General features: G+C 40.4%; 1 protein-coding gene across 1 annotated transcript in view; it reads left to right on the top strand.

Moving 5' to 3' along the window:
• The first annotated feature begins 993 nt into the window (after positions 1-993).
• Positions 994-16,988, top strand: part of APBB1IP (amyloid beta precursor protein binding family B member 1 interacting protein) — a 153,525-nt gene continuing 137,530 nt past the window's right edge. The window contains exon 1 of the mRNA XM_089693786.1: positions 994-1,117. The gene's annotated coding sequence lies outside the window, so the exon portion shown is untranslated. The remainder of the gene's footprint in view (positions 1,118-16,988) is intronic.

The following is a 16,988-nucleotide window of genomic DNA, read 5'->3' on the forward strand; positions in this document are numbered from 1 at the left end:
TTATACCCTTAGATATAATTTTTTACATTTTATTGTGGAATGAACATCAATCATTAGACAGTTGCTTACTGAGGAGATTATTTCCCCATCCCCTAACAATCCCGAAAATCACCTACAAGAGAATTTAAAAAAAAAATTTTTTTGCTATTGAAGATTTTTTCTGTCTGTTAAAGTTGGTTAACATTAAAGCCCATTCATTTTGAATGAGGTACCCAATGCAACTTACTGCAATGCTCCAGGGAACACTGTGTTCTGGTGAGAATGTGCAGGGGCAGACTGACCATTCGAGCACTCGAGCACTGCCCAAGGGCCCTGGATCAATAGGGGGCCCCATGAGATGCCCCTAGTACCTTTGATAGGCTTTTTTGAGTGTAGTTTGTGTGTGGGTGAGGACACAGGGGCCCCATGATCCCCTACTGCCCAGGACCCCATGAGTTGTCAGTCCGCCCCTGCTCCTAAGTTCAAAAAAATCACACATGTGGCCCTATTCTAAGTGTTGCTAAGGATGGTTTAACAGCTATATTTAAATTCGTATTTCTGCATTTTTCTCTTTTTTGGTCACAGGTATTGAAGATATGGAGCATTAAGAATATCAGCATAAAGATTTCATGTGTCCCAAAAGATCCCCTCGCTGTCTAAAGTAAAAAAGAGTTTGGACTGGAGTTAGGTTTTAAGACGTTGCCATCTTTGGTGGAGGGGAGGGAGGTGTGTCCCTTCTTCAACAAATTGTAGCACAGTTCTCTGCCTATAAGTTGCAAGCAGTAAACAGGAAATATTCGAATGCAGTATTTTGTACCTTATTGAAAAAATAAAAAATAATCCATAAATTACGAAAAAATAATAGATTCTCTTTAAGAAGGCCAAATCATTGGGCAAACTCTTTTACTATGGACTGATATAATGAAAAAAGTTTCTGTATGTAGTGCTTTACAGTGTACAAAAATCAGTTTCTACTGTCATTGGTAGCTCACTTCACCACTTCCTCCAAGGGTGGGGAACATGTTGCAACTCAATGGAGAAGTTTCTGTGTGAGTCAAACAAGCTGAGGCTTGTCTATGAAAGATAAAACACTGTAACCTTTGTGAAAATCCACTAGAGAAAGAAAATAATCTCAAAGGTAAGAGCTTTTTTTTCTATTTATTGATAGCTGATATTATTATACAAAATGTCACTAACGGATCTTGCAGCTAACTGCTGTATTAATTATTGCAGCAAATTAAGAACAATGTACACCAAAATACTGTGTAACCCATCTCATGCAACCGTGTAATATATACATGATTTTGTTAAAGGCTTATTTCTCCAAGTTTTGAAAATTTAGTGTTGATTGGCTTCTTTGTAAAGGTAGCTCCAAATAGTTTTACTCAGTTTAGCAAATCCAGAGGTTAGATATTATAAATTAATTGTACTAAGAGATTATGGAGGCTGCCAATGCTAACCAGGTGTATGCAGATCAGGAGGTATGAGTTTACTCTGACTTTTTGATCCACATACTTGTTGCAGGTCACTGACAGCCAGGTAACTATAATTTTCAGAAGGATGTCAAGCAATGGCACCTTGTTATCTCTCTGGAAATATATAGGGTGGTGATTTGAATGTTCAGGTGATGCCCTGGAATGTTCTAACATATTAGTATTAAAAAATAAAAAAAACACAAAAAAACAGAGAAGATAGTGTGGGACCTAGAACCATAGGATCTTGTGAATAGAATCTCCTAGGTGTGATTGACTTATTTGCCTATCCATTAACACATGGAATTCCATCCAAATGTAAATATTTAAATCCCTATTTCTAAAAAACAATATATATATATATATACAGTATATATACACCCTAGATTGTAAGCTCCAAGGTGCAGGGCCCTCCTATCCCTCTTGTATTGAACTGTATTGTTGCTGTATTGTCTCCCTTTATACTGTAAAGCACTGAGCAAACTATTGGCGCTATATAAATCCTGTATAATAATAATAATAATACACACTATATTGCCAGAAGTATTGGGAAGCCTGCCTTTACATGCACATGCACTTTAATTGCATCCCAGTCTTAGTCCGTAGGGATCAATATTGAGTTGGCCCACCCTTTGCCACTATAACAGCTTCAACTCTTCTGGGAAGGCTGTCCACAAGGTTTAGGAGTGTGTCTATGGGAAGGTTTGACCATTCTTCCAGAAGTGCATTTGTGAGCTCAGGCACTGACATTGGACGAGAAGGCCTGGCTTGCAGTCTCTGCTCTAATTCATCCCAAAGGTGTTCTATAGGATTGAGGTCAGGACTCTGTGCAGGCCAGTCAAGTTCCTCCACCTCACACTCGCTCATCCATGTCTTTATGAACCTTGGTTTCTGCACTGGTGCGCAGTCATGTTGGAACAGGAAGGGGCCATCTCCGAACTGTTCCCACAAAGTTGGGAGCATGAAATTGTCCAAAATGTCTTGGTATGCTGATGCCTTAAGTGTTACTGTCACTGGAACAAAGTGGCCAAGCCCAACCCCTGAAAAACAACCCCACACCATAATCCCCTCCACCAATCTTTACACTTGGCAACATGCAGTCAAGCAAGTACCGTTCTCCTGGCAAACGTCAAACCCATATACATCCATGGGATTGAAGACAGAGAAGTGTGATTTGTCACTCCAGAGAACACGTCTCCACTGCTCTAGAGTCCAGTGGCGGCGTGCTTTACACCACTGCATCCAACGATTTGCATTGCACTTGATGATGTAAGGCTTGGATGCAGCTGCTCGGCCATGGAAACCCATTCCATGAAGCTCTCTACACACTGTTGCTGTGCTAATTTGAAGGCCACATGAAGTTTGGAGGTCTTTAGCTTTTGACTCTGGATACAGTTGACAAATTCTGCGCACTGTGCGCTTCAGCATGCGCTGATCCCGCTCTGTAATTTTATGTGGCCTATAACTTCATGGCTGAGTTGATGTTGTTCCCAGTTGCTTCCACTTTGTTATAATACCACTAACAGTTGACCGTGGAATATTTAGTAGCAAGGAAATTCCATATTTCACAGAACTTATTGCACAGGTGACAACCTATCAGGGTACCAAGCATGAATTCACTGAGCTCCCGAGAGCGACCCATTCTTTCACAATTTTTTTGTAGAAGCAGTCTGCATGTCTATGTGCTTGATTTCATACACCTGTGGCCATGGAGGTGATTAGAAGACCTGATTCAATGATTTGGAGGGGTGTCCCAATACTTTTGGCAATATAGTGTATAATGTAAAGTTTGGTGGAGGGGGATTATGGTGTGGGGTTGTTTTTCAGGGGCTGGGCTTGGCCCCTTAATTCCAGTGAAGGGAACTCTTAAGGTGTCAGCATACCCATATGGAAGAAAAATATATTTGAAATATATTTTTAAAATATTCTTCCCAAATATATTGCCATATATATTAGAAATGCTACAATTTTGGCCATATTCAATATATTTCAAAATATATTTCAATAAATATATGAAAAATATTTTTAAAAATACATTTCAAATATACTGTATGTTTTTAAAAATACAAATCTACATTTTTGGAATGCATTTACAAATATATGTAAAAATATATGTTATATTGACTTTTTTATGTTAAAACAGTATGAAGAATATATTTAAAAAATATATATTTTTAAAAATATATTCCCATTAAAAATATATTCAAATATTCCCATAGACACATTCCTTATCCTTGTGGACTGCCTTCCCAGAAAAGTTGAAGCTGTTATAGCTGCAAAGGCTGGGCCAACTCAATATTGAACCCTATGGACTAAGACTGGGATGCCATTAAAGTGCATGTGTAAAGGCAGGAGTCCCAATACTATAGTGTATATTATTATTATTATAATTATACTGGATTTATAAAGCACCAACAGTTTGTGCAGCACTTTACAAAATGAAGGTAGACATTACAGTTACAATACAATTTTGTACAAGAGGAAACAGAGGGCCCTGCTTACAATCTAGGAGGAAGGGCTGAGTAATACAACAGGTGACAGCTGTGGGGGATTGGTTAAAAAGGGGCATATTCTGGAGATGTTGTAGAGGTTGAGGTGGCACGATTTGGACAGGGATTGGATGTGGGCCTGAAAGGATAGTTAAAATCCAGGGTTACCCCTAGCACCTTGGCATGCTGGGATGGGTTGATAATGTTGCTAGTGATCCTGACCGAGAAATAAGGGGAGGAGGCACATGGGGGAGGAATTATTATGAGCTCAGTTTTGAATAGATTGAGTTTTAGAAAGTGGTGTGACATCCAGTCTGATATGTCTATTAGTAAATCGGTGATACGTGAGGAAACTGATGGGGTTAGCTGAGGAGGAGAGATAGATTTGTGTGTCATCTGCATAGAAATGGTATTGGAAACCATGGGAAGCTATTAGCTGGCCCAAGGAAGAAGTGTAGATTAAGAATAGGAGAGGTCGAAGGACAGAACTTTGGGGGACCCCGATAGTAAGAGGAGTAGGAGAGGAGGAAGTAGAGTTGTAAGTGACACTGAAGGTGCGGTGAGATTCGAACCAACGTAGAGTGCTGTAACGGAGACTAAGTAAATAGAGTTTTTTGAGGAGGAGGGGGTGGTCAACTGTGTCAAAGGCAACAGAGAGGTCCAAGAGTAAGAGTACGGAATAGTGACCTTTGGTTTTAGCGGTTAGTAAGTCGTTTGTGAGTTTTAGGACACCAGTTTCTGTGGAGTGTTGTGGGCGAAATCCAGACTGAAGGGGATCGAGAAGGTTATTCTCAATAAGGTGGCAGCTCAGCCGGTTTACACTAGACACAAGGAGTTTGGAGGCAAAAGGGAATAAGGAGAAGGGTCTTAGGTTGCTAAGATTGGTGGGGTCCAGTGAGGCCTTTTTAAGTATGACTTAAAGTATGACTAGCGCATGATTTAGAAAGTTGGAGAAGATGCTAGTAGAAAGGGAGAAATTGAAGATATGAGTTAAAGAGTGAAGGACAGAGCCAGAGGGTGAAAAAAGTTTACCAACCTTCTCTATAGTAGCTGGGTTAAACAAATGAAGTACAGATTGTGCAGGGGGATAAGGAGTGTAGGGTGAGGGAGATATCTGTACAGTGGAGATCTTGTCACGAATTGTATCGATCTCATTTTTGAAGTAATTAGCGATCTCCTGGGCAGTGAGTGAGTTAGTGGGTGGATGTAAAGAAGGACGAAGTAGAGAGTTAGAAGTAGAAAAGAGTTGATAGGATTGCGTGAGAAGGTGTTAATGAGAGTGATAAAATAGGTCTGTTTGGCAGTTTGGAGACAGGAGTTGTATGTTTGAAGAGCAGATTTATAGTGGTCGAAGTCTTGCTGGGTTTTAGTGCTACATAAATATATATATATATATATATATATATATATATATATATCCCAATATATAAAAAAGCAGCTAGAAGTGGAGAAGGTAGGCAACGAATATCTAAATGGAGACGGTAATAATACAAGTAAGACTGGGTAAGATTAATCATAAGGTATATATAGGTGAAAAATATAAATGATTTAGTGGGGACCTCTGCAACCTAAAAGCGATACAAGTGCGGGGACATGGAGTAATTAAGAGGTAGCAGAGCAGGCAGGTGCACCTAAATACACAAATAGTTAAAAATGAATCCAGCAAAGTTCAGTAAGAAGTAATTGTGAATTAAAAGAATACCCCAAAATGCTCACCACATTGCTTGGCTGTGTACGCCACTTCTTCGGGAGCATTTTGATGGGTTGCACTTGTAGCCTATTTTCTTCTGGTATTACTCACAGGAACCCAGCATATAGATAGATAGATAGATAGATAGATAGATAGATAGATAACATTTTCTCTGCTGTTAGGTTCTCAGCTGATATCATTCACCTGTTACAGGTGATGTTTACACTTTAGGAACATATACCAATCAATTAAAAAAACATTTAGAAGTCCTACAAATGCTAACGTCTGACTGATTGCTATGCCTTTCTTCACAGCACTGCTGTTTTTGTTCTATCACACTTTGCATTAGTTTATGCACATATCTCTTGTTTCCGGTAAAGGGAAGTAAAAGAAAGAGGTGCAATCTTACTACAAAACACAACTAAAGATCTAAAAACTCGCCAAATTAAATGAAATCCTGTCCGTGCACACGTCTTCTCTATGCTGGTAACACCAGATAGCAGATTGTTGTAAAGGAGGTATGTTGTCTTTATTGCTAAACAGAAGGCCACACGCTGTACATCAGCACAGGAAACATAGTGAGATACCAAACAGATAACATATTACTATGGGTATTGTGGTTTGAAATACAGGAACACCAGCTGTGATGAAATTCTCAAAAAAGGAATACAAAGCAGTAGAAAGTAACTTCCAAGTAAACGGTTAAATACGTATGACTATTGCAGGTGCTTCTGACCTAAAATAGGGTTTGCTTTAACAACCTGATAAATATTCCATCTAGGTTATACGTGGAACTTAGCTTTACAGTTTTCAGCACCTTGTAAATATATTTTTATATCTTTTGAGGAATAATTGGACATTGCACTAAAAAAATTTTCTTGGTGCCTACCTTAACCTATTTCTTGGTTCCAGTTTCTTGGTGCCTACCTTAACCTGTTTCTTAGTTCATATATTAACCACCATTTTACCTGTTCAGTGCCTGAGTTGACCAGGTTGCCTTCAAGTTGAGATACTCCTTTGATCAATCAAAATTCACTGACAGGTGCAATGGACCTTTTTTTTGACTTATATTGTAATGCTGGAATCGAACAAAAGACCGTTGACACAGGCCCTAAAGGGGACTCCCTGATCCACTAACATTCCCCTCTTCAGTGCTCCCCCCCCCATTCCTTCTGCTGCATCCTAAGATAGTTGGGTACTCAAACTCCCATGAGAATGCACCCCAATTCTTTGCAGGAGGTCATTCTCATGAGATTTCAAGTACCCAGGAGGCAGCAGTGACTTCACCCAGCTAATTCTGTTTGAGCAATGGGGGGTTGGCCTTCGCCAAGTAATATTTGTAAGTCATCAATGCATGGGGCAACAGCAAAGGATAATTATTTGCAAAAGGAGTAAAGACTGTTCATTTTACAAAGTGTATGTTCCCTTTGCTTAGTAAATACGGTGAAGTTACATAGTTACATAGTTACATAGTTAGCCTGGCTGAAAAAAGACAAAATTCTATCCAGTTCAACCATTAAAAAAAAACAAGTTATAATCCTATACCCACAATTGATCCAGTGGAAGGCAAAAAAACCCAGCAAAGCATGATCCAATTTGCTCCTGCGGGGAAAAGAAATTCCTTCCTGATCCCCTGAGGCAATCGGATATTCCCTGGATCAACTTTACCTATAAATGTTAGTATCCAGTTATATTCTGTGTATCTAAGAAAGAATCCAGGCCTTTTTTAAAACAATCCACTGAGCTGTCCAGAACCAACTCTTGAAGGAGTCTATTCCACATTTTCACAGCTCTCACTGTAAAGAAATCTTTCCGTGTTTGGAGATTAAATTTATTTTCCTCCAGACGTAAAGAGTACCTCCTTGTCCTCTGTGATGACCTCAGGGTGAATAGCTCTACATCGAGTTCACTATATGAACCACTGATATATTTATACATGTTGATCATATCTCCCCTTAATCTCCTCTTCTCAAGAGAGAATAAATTCAGTTCCTCTAATCTTTCCTCATAGCTGATTTCCTCCATGCCTCTTATCAGTCTGGTTGCCCTTCTTTGCATTTTCTCCATTTCCCCAATGTTTTTTTTGTGAATTGATGCCCAAAACTGAACTGCATATTCCAGATGAGGTCTTACTAATGATTTGTACCGGGGTAATATGATATCTCTCTCTCTAGAGTATATACCATTTTTAATACAAGAGAGAATTTTGCTCGCTTTACAAACCGCAGCTTGGCATTGCATGCCATTATTAAGCTTGTGATCTACCAGAACCCCCAGATCCTTCTCCACCATTGATTCCCCCAGTTGTACCCCCCCCTAGTATATATGATGCATGCATATTCTTAGCCCCCAAGTGCATAACCTTACATTTATCAACATTAAATCTCATTTGCCACATAGTTGCCCGATTAAATAGAGCATTGAGGTCGGCTTGTAAACTGAAGACATCCTGTAAGGACGTTATTCCACTGCATAGCTTGGTGTCATCTGCAAGGACTGAAATGGGATTTTTAATCCCAGACCCTATATTGTGTATAAATATATTACAAAGTAAGGGTCCCAACACTGAACCTTGGGGTACACCACTGACAACCCTAGACCATTCAGAGTATGAATCATTAACCACTACTCTCTGAATACGATCTTTTAGCCAGTTTTCTATCCATTTACATATGGATTTTTCCAAGCCCATAGACTTGGGGAACTGTGTCAAACATTTTGCAAAATCCAAGTATACCACATCCACCACCACCCCTCTGTCCAAGGTTTTGCTCGCCTCCTCATAAAAAGAAATCAGATTTGTTTGGCAACTTCTGTCTTTCATGAATCCATGCTGTCTGTTGTTTAAAATATTTTTTTCCAGCAAGAACTCATCTATGTGGTCTTTTATTAAACTCTCCAGTATCTCCCCAACTATAGATGTTAAACTAACAGGTCTATAATTACCTGGTAAAGATTTTGACCCCTTGGCCATTGGCCTTATGCCAATCCAGTGGTACTATGCCAGTCATTAAAGAGTCCCTAAAAATTAGAAACAATGGCTTTGAAATGACAGAGCTTAATTCTTTAAGGACCCGTGGGTGTATGCCACCTGGTCCAGGTGCTTTATTCACCTTTATTCTGTCTAAATATTTTTGGATCATATCAATTGTGAGCCAATGGGGATCATCTAGAGCTGTGTCAATACCATGACCATTATGGACAAGAGCTCCCCCAAGTGACATTCACTTAACTCTTCCAATCATATGCAAGCAAAAATCCAGTTTTTTTAAGTTTTATTTTCATTGCAAATGATTAGATATTTACAGTCAGCACAACTTTGCAGAGTTAACATTATCTACTCTGTCTGATCTGGCTGGGTAGGATCAAACACAAAAGTGCAGCACTAACATGCAAAAGATCGCTGGACAACTGTCAGCAGTTTATGATACACAGTGCTTTACAAACCTTAATGCCCTTCAGTTAGGGTTAACATCTACTTATAAAGTATAAGTGTACCTTGTAAAACAACCCATCAAGTTTAAAATAGAAACCAAAGATAGAACATTTGTGTGTATATATATATATATATATATAGATATATATTAGTATTTAATAATTTATAGGTGATCATATAATTTAATTTCTCAACTGTATAAAGGGCTTGAAGAGGTGGAGGTGAAGAAACAGCAGTACACTAATCTTCCCCGGGAATGGCTGTGCAGGGAGGGGGGGAAAGGGGGCATATCAGCACAAGTCTGATCATTGGAGGACAGGAAAGTTATTCTCCCAGCACAGTCAGAAAACTGACCATGCTGAAATGGATGTGTTTTCAGATAAGCAGAACTGAGATGCAGAAAAGATTAAAAAAAGAATAGTGAAAACAGTTTTTTGTGAAATAGTTGCAATTGTATATGATACGTAGTGGGAGGTAAACCCATCAGGAATATGCTTGCAAGGAAAATAAAGATTTTCACATAATTTCAGCTACCTTTATCTCTGGATCTGCTGATTATTTTGGCATATGGTTTTCCGTAACCTTTTATATAAGTTTGAACTACCTACCCAGAATCTGTGAAGTGGAGAGGAGGGAGGAAAAATGACACCAGTACTTCACTCTATGAGTTTCATATGCTGAGCAGGGAGGAAGTAAAACTGGAGTTGACTAAACAGCATTAAGAAAATTATTTTTAAAGAGCAGTGATCCAGCCATGAATTATAACTGGGCCAAGGCTTACACATTAGAAACTACGAAAATCTCTGTACCTGGAATTCTGCATTAAATGTACACTTGGTTTGAGATTGCTGAATATGCTTGCTTCCTTGTCCCAGTGACAACATTGGTCACTGAGACAGGAAGTGAGAGAACAACTCCCCAATGAGTCTTTAGACAGCAGTAATAATTACATAGCGCATTTACAGGGACTCTTCTTTTGATACTAAATCCCCCTGTCCCTCATGCATCCTCAGTTGTTCCTCTTTTTGGTTTTATGCATACAGTGCATCTCTATATAAATGTACTCTTGTACTGCCAAACCTGTTATGCTGTACTAAAGATAAGGAAGGGTTAAGTGTTAGGGGTGTTTTATTATAGATAATACTTTTTGTGGGGGTGGCAGATATCTGGCACAAAGAACACGTCCAGAATCCTTGACTTTACCTCCAGAATCCTTGACCTAGCCTTTACTTTACCCATGTCTCCTACTTCCTCTTGATTTCAATACTGCAACCTCCATCAGTCTCTTTGTCATTCAACCCTTCTGAAAGAGTTGGATGCCTATGCCCTCCACTACAAGCTGCAGCCATACCAACCGCTTTGTCACTGTAGGACTCAGTAGTGAAAGGTAATAAGCAACCAAATATGTCAAATTCCATAGACACTGACTAAGGCTGCAGCTCTGGAACTGAGGGAAAGTAGGAAGACACTGATCGAGACTGTAGCCCTGGAACTGAGGGAAAGTAGGAAGACAATGCATGGAGCTGCAGCTCTGTAACTGAACGAAAGTAGGAAGATGCGGACTGAGGCTGCACCTCTGGAAGTGAAGGAAATCAGGAAACCATTGACTGGGGCAGCAGTTCTGAAACTGATGAAAAGTAGGAAGACACTGACTGGAGCTGCCACTCTGGAACTGAGGGAATAAAGAAAAACACTGACTGGAGCTGCAGCTCTGGAATGGAGGGAAAGTAGGAAGACACTGGCTGAGGCTGCAGCTCTGGAACTGGGGGAAAGTAGGAAGACTGTCACGTACCTGGGCAGAGGACGAAGTGACGAGAGGGCTTTACTTGCGGCTGAGTGCAGAGCACCCTTGAAGAGTTGTGGAGACAGGGAGTGCTGCACCCAAAGAAGCATGAGTTGCCACCTGGGGAGTTACCTGGAGATACCAAGTGGATAAGACACTCAAGAGGGACTTGACCTTGCAGCGGTGTCAGCAGGGCAGAAGACACTAGAGATGAGTAGGAGAAGTCTCAACAGTGCCAGGGCACCAGCAGGACAGGCAGAACTCTAGATGCACAGCAGATCTTGACAGGTGAGTAGAACAGGCAGATTCAGCAGCCAGAGCCAGGATCACGCAGAGTAGGTCAGTCAGGAACAGAAGCAGAAGTGTGGTCAAGGTCTAGCCGAGGTCATATGCAGGGAGCAGGTAGTAAGCATAGTCCAATAGAATATGCCAAGGTTAGAGCCAGAAAAGAAACCAAGACAAGTCCAAGGGCAAGCTGAGTCAACAATGGGAAATCCAAGAATTCAGCGACACAGAAGCACAGGGAAACAGAGGGCTGATGATCATCCAGCAATTTGTGAATCAGAGTGCTGATTTTAATTATACCACTGAGTGCCAAGAACTGACATGCTTTGCATCTGCCATGGCGCATTCCTGCACACATTAGCGTAGCTATGTTGAAAATTGGCAGATCCACCCATTCTTCTGCAGTTCATCCTGTGATAAAGGGAAAGTAGGAAGATGCTGACTGAGGGCTGGTTCACACCAATGCATTTTTTATTGCTTTTTGCAGAAATGCACTACAGTCCATAATATGGTTTCCTATGGGACATGTTCACATCTATGCATTTTTCAGTTGCTGTATTTAAGGAAAGTGTTAGGAACTTTTTTCAACACAAAAACCAGCGTTTATGCTACAACAGAGTTCAATGGAGATGCTGCTGAAATGCATGTAGTGCGTTTTTGCAGTGTTTTGCATTTTGAGTTTTTATTCTACCCAGCAACAAAAACAATTCCCCTTAACAAAAAACAAGCAAACAAACAAAAAAAGCTGAAAAAAAATGCAAAAAGCCATAAAATAGTGACGAAAACACGTGTGTAAAAACACAAAGTGAAATGCAAAAGGCATTGCAAAAACAGATCAAAAGCAAACTGCATTGGTGTGAACCAGGCTGCAGTTCTGGAAGTGAGGGAAAGTAGAAAGATGCTGATTGAGGCTTCAGCTCTGGAACTGGTGGAGAGAGACTAACACCTTTTGAGGGGCACAGAAGATTCTTTTCCTGACCAATAAATGTAATAAGATGCATTCTGTGGTCTTATACTATAAAAGTTTAAAATGGAGTTCAGATCGCCTTTAACGAATATTGCAGTCTATGGCCAGTCAAAGAACTCTGAAGTAAATACAAATATACTTTAAAAAAACTAATTGTGGAAAATATAACATTCTAAGGCATCAAACAATGTAAATCAACGTTGCCATTTTGAAAGTCCTGGCAGAGCTGTGATAGGAAAATGTTGTAAATTTTGTTTTACAAATGTGGTAAAACATATTTGGATGATGTTTGGAATGGCCTGATTATCTCCACTAAAACAAGTCAGAGGGAGTCGCCTTTCAAGCAGCACAAACAAAAGTTGCTGCATAGTTTGAGTTATTTTAACCCTAACTATGAACTTCTCTATTTGGTCCCTTCAGGTTAAATATACAACTAAAAGACTTTTGTTAAATCTGGTTGATAAATGCAGAAAAATACCCGTTCATATTGCCAGAAATTTTGTCAGCTGGTAACTTCCTTCATTGTCTGCCTAGGTGCATTTTTATCAGTTACATTATTCCTTATCTGGGCTTTTTTTCTCAGAGAATAAGTGCAGGTACTCCCCCCTTCCAAGTCACCCTTTGTCTCCGCCCCCTACCCCCCTCTGAGCACTGTCCCTTGGTTCCATCCCCTACTCACCTCCCAGTACAGCACTTTTTAAAGAATACAGAACCAAGTGTCATGTTGTGGTGCTAAGTAATTTGTATGGAATTTTTTTAATGAAAGGCAGTATGATAGAGCTCCTAAAGGCGGTAACAATAGATCCCTCAGCAACCACAAACCCCTTGCAACAGTAGATCCCCCAGCAACAATAAATTCTCCCCTGCAACAATAGACATTCCACAACAAAATTCCCCCCAGCAACAATAGGTTCACCTCAACAACAATAGATCTTCCAGCAGCCAGCATGAATAGACCCTCCAGCAACCAGCAACAATAGACCCCCCTTTAATAGTAGATCTCTCCCAGCAACAATTGATCACCCTGTAATATATAACCCCCAGCAACAATAGACCCTCCAGCAGCCAGAAACAATAGACCCCTCCCTCAGCAGTAGATCTCTCCCAGCAAAAAATGACCCCCAGCAACAATAGATCTTCCAGCAGCCAACATCAATAGACCCTCCATCAGCCAGCAACAATAGACCCATCCCACAACAACAGATTTCTCCCAGCAACAACTGACCCACCCAGCAACAATAGGCTTTCTCAATAACAATAGACCCCCAAAAACAATAGATATCCCCAGCAACAATAGATTCCCCCAGCAGCCAGTATCAATAGACCCTCTAGCACACCCCAACACCACTTGCCATCACATACATTCAGTGTTGGAGGTGCTGGAACTACGTTCCCCCACGTTCCCACTGAAAAAAAATACCTTTTCCTTATTATCTTTGAGGCCTGCAGAACCCCACTCCTCTATATTATGGAGAAAGGGGGAGATTTCTGTAGTCCTGTCCTGTTTCTGTTGTCCTGAAACAGTAGGGTATTACTGGCAGAATCACCAGGTGAAAATAATGAAGAAACAAGCTTAAAAAAAGAAAAGTAATGTAGCCATCACAACTGAGGAGTGATAAGCTACATTAAATTACATTTTTGTTCTTGCATTTAGATAAACTTGTGTAATGTACACTAGTGAACTTGTGCTTTGCTCATGCAGAGCAAAGCAACAGGTAAAATTTCCTGCCCACTACCAGAAGAGAAACAGACTGTGTAAGCTTCAGTTACACAGGGTTTATGATCCTCTAGGCATCCAGCACTGTGTAGAGATGCTGTCCTATTATTTGAGTCCACAGCTAATTTTAGTGTATGTTGTGACTGTGCTGTAAACAGCTTGGGCTGCTATTCACCTTTTCAGGGCTCTGCAGGTCTTCCCTAAGCTCAGTAGGTTGATTGGTTTCAACTGCTGCTGGAAGAAAATTCCAGTAGGCAGTGCAGGAGTTATGAATATTCATCTGACTCAGCAAATCTGAAGATCTGTTTTCAAAAGTATGGCTTGGGTAGATGATAAATGTTTAGGAGCATCTTTCCAGAACTCACTTTCCCCTGGGGCTTCTCCATCAGAGGACACCTGTGTGAAGAGTTGCTGTTCAGCCTTGGACTCAGCAAGAGTCATGTGCTAAAGGCCCTGGAAACTAAGCTAGAACAAGGATAAAGAGAGGCTCTTCTTGCTGAATAGAAGTTGGGTAGAACCTGGCATCTAGACATTTTAAGAAGGATTCTTTGTCCAAAGACTTTGGTATATTTGCCTACTTACAGTTGGACAAAGTCAGATTAGTGAGAAAGGAAACACTATGTACTGCACTCAAAGGGCCACAGATTTATCTGGTTGTCCTTAGTCCATCAACATGATATATTTCTCAAAGGACTTGCTACTCTAATAGAATTTCTGTCCTCAGACTTTGTGTTTTTTGGGGCAACCTCTCTCATATTGTACTTTCAGAAAAAAAAGTAAAAAGCTTATGACTGGCATGCAACCTATTTTTGCCCCACCATACACCAAGGACCAGACTATGATATTGAAAATGTTAGACCTCTGAGCCACTTATGGGACACAAACCACCTTTGGAGGACATCATGGGAGGGAGGGGAGTGAGTATCATGCACCCTTCCTCCCTCCTTCCCCTTTCCATATCCAGAAGTACCTAGCTTTTTTAGAGGCTGTAATCTATGGCTATTTGAGTTATGTTTTGGAAGAAAGAAAAATGTTTCCTCTTAGACTTTCAATATACTGTATATTCTGTCACACTTTCACAGTATCTATCCACTTACAAAAGTAATGTCTCTATACCCTGTTTTGTATTCTATCTCTGTCTGACCAATGCAGTTTTATTTGTAACATTCCTACAGGGTTTATCGCGAATTAAAACAACCACATAGAAAATATCAGCTTGATAAGACATGTGAGATAGTGATTTATTAAGCTATGGAACTTGCGTGGACAGAAGGTTTGTGCTGGCTGTACATCTTACAGTGTATATAGCAGCCTTTTTCAAGCCACAGGTTTTCATTGTACACCATTACAACCTTCTAGCTGTAGGCATCCTAGCAACCAATGATGTTATCAGTTGAAAGGAAGGATGTCAAGGCTCCTGCACAGCATCATTGTATGCCCTCTCCTGCCCCTGCTCCATTAGCACTGGGGTCACATTAGCTGAGTGAGAGAAAACTGAGGGAGAAAAGATACATTGGAATACTGGTCTGTACCAGAGTGTATTTGCTCTGGAAGAATAAAACACCTCTAATGTTGGGTGTACTCTACTACATATGTAGATGTTGCTGCTATTAGTTTAGTTTACAAATTTTAGAATGGGGTGCCTTGAGATAATAATTTAAAGGGTGCATTGACTGAAAAAAAAGTTCATTATGATTTCTTTCTAAAAATGTTAGTAACCTGGCTCCCTGTGGTTTCAGCACTTTCTGAGTCCCTGGTCCACTTGAAAAGCAAGTCCACTGACCTTTCAGTAGGTAAACAATGGTAGCTAGCATATTTCTGTGAGCATAGGTTTACTGTAAATGGTCTTTGTGCTGAGTAACGTGAGGATTCAGCACATGTATAATAGTAGTCACCATAAAATTCTTGTTGTTTCCTTCTAGGATGTTCAAGATCCATTGTCAGAGCTTAGGACCCAGTAGTCAATACAAGGCACATCTATCTGCCTCCCACAGTTCAGCTGTTAATACCACAGCAGCCAGTTGCTAATCCTAAGCATGGTCAATATGAACTTATTTTGCATCCCATTTCAAAACCACAAACATTAATGTTGAGTTGACCCTTCCCTCCCTTTGCAGCTATAACAGCCTCCCTTCTTCAGGTAAGGTTTTCCAGAAAAAATTAGGAGGTACCTGTTGAAATTTGTGCTAAATGAGACAAAAAAGAGCATGTGTGAGGACATGTAGTGATGTTGGTTGAGAAGACCTGGCTTGAAGTATGCATTCCAAGTCATCCCAAAAGGGTTCAGTAGGGTTGAGGTCAGGGTTCTGTGTAGGCTACACTAGCTCCTCAATTCCAAACTCACCAAACCATGTGTTGATGGAACAGGCTTTGTACACAGGGGCATAATCATTCTGAAACAGAAAGGGACCTGCTGTCAACTGTTGTCACAAGGTTGGACTCAAACAATTGCCTAATGTATATTTGTATGCTGTAGAGTTAACAATATCCTTCACTGGAAACACCTATACTCAATCATTTGGAGGGGTGTCCACATACATTTGGCCATATAGTATGTCTTTACATAGCTTCTTAGAGCACCAGGTGTCCCAAGACCCATCGTACCCCAATATGAAAATCTTTCAGCATAGAGAAAGATGAGCAAGGATCTGCCAATTTATGCAATTCCCTACTGGCAACATGTATGTGCAGACACATGGGCCTTATTCATTAAGTTGCCCCTTAAGGAGATACTCTAAGCAACATGAGGGCTTCAAGCATTTTCTGGGACTACACACATCCCCCTGTTGTGGGATGCTGGACTCTGAAGCACTCCGTTTGTGAATAACAAGTCTCTAGTCTCTCCTGTCATGTTTCATTTCTCTGAACTATTCTGGACTGTTTGTAATGTAAATAGTGAGTCTGCCTTTGAAAAAAAAAACCCAAAACTGCCTTTGCAGTTAAGAGGCACCAGAAGACAAAAACAAACTGCAGCTATGAACAATATTGAATAATGTGCCTGCTATTGCTTTGGGCCATTTTTGCCTCTCTAGAAGCTTGCCCTTTCGCTGATCTGACAAGCAGAGTGAGCTATCTACCCTGGGTCTCAGAGCTATTATGGTGTAGGAGAGAAACAGCAAGCATGAGGTTTTTAATCCTAGAGATTATGCTCTTGTAATGGTGGAGGTGAG

This window comes from Staurois parvus, unplaced genomic scaffold (genome assembly GCF_062004578.1).
Source record: "Staurois parvus isolate SC_StPar_1 unplaced genomic scaffold, SC_StPar_1.0 ptg000636l, whole genome shotgun sequence".
In the NCBI taxonomy this organism is placed as follows: domain Eukaryota; kingdom Metazoa; phylum Chordata; class Amphibia; order Anura; family Ranidae; genus Staurois; species Staurois parvus.